General features: G+C 34.6%; 1 non-coding gene across 1 annotated transcript; it reads left to right on the forward strand.

The window, feature by feature from the left end:
- The first annotated feature begins 306 nt into the window (after positions 1-306).
- On the forward strand, positions 307-379 carry TRNAA-UGC (transfer RNA alanine (anticodon UGC)). The gene has a single exon. It is a non-coding gene; the product is annotated as a tRNA-Ala (tRNA).
- The last annotated feature ends 335 nt before the right edge of the window (positions 380-714 follow it).

A 714-nucleotide genomic window follows, 5' to 3' on the forward strand; every position in this document is an offset into this window, starting at 1 on the left:
TGAGTAGCGATATTTTTTTCATTTTCACTATTATTCATGACGAGACGTTTAGGGTTTTGTGACATAAAAATTGTGGAGATGTAGCTTAGATAGTAGAGCGCTCGCTTTGCATGCGAGTTATACGGGGATTGATAGCCCGCATCTCCAAAAGAAAGTATTTAATTTGTTATTATATTTTTTCATTTTCACAATTATGGATGCCCCGCATCACCAAACCAAACTATTTGTTATTAATATTTTGATATTTTTTTTATTTTCACTATTATTGATGATGGGACATTTAGGGTTTTATGATGAACAAATCATGGGGATGTAGCTCAGATGGTAGAGCGCTCGCTTTGCATGCGAGAGGTACGGGGATTGATACCCCGCATCTCCAAAAATAAGACTATCTATTATTAAATATATTATTTCAATTTTTCCTTATTCATGTCATGTTGGGTAGTAATATTTCTTCATTTTCACTATTATTGATGATCGGAAATTTAGGGTTTTGTGATGCAAAAATTGTGGGGATGTAGCTCAGATGGTAGAGTGCTTGCTTAGCATGCGAGAGGTACGGGGTACGGGAATCGATACCTCGAATCTCCAAAAGAGAGAGATTGTTTTTTTAAGTATGAGTTAATTTAACATGTTATGTATAAGGTGGGTACAAGAGAAAAAGAAAAGATACTTATATAAGGATTATTATATCATTATGGCTATGCCGCCATT

The sequence above is a fragment of the Cucurbita pepo genome, chromosome 10 (assembly GCF_057944985.1).
Source record: "Cucurbita pepo subsp. pepo isolate OVF chromosome 10, ASM5794498v1, whole genome shotgun sequence".
Lineage (NCBI taxonomy): Eukaryota > Viridiplantae > Streptophyta > Magnoliopsida > Cucurbitales > Cucurbitaceae > Cucurbita > Cucurbita pepo.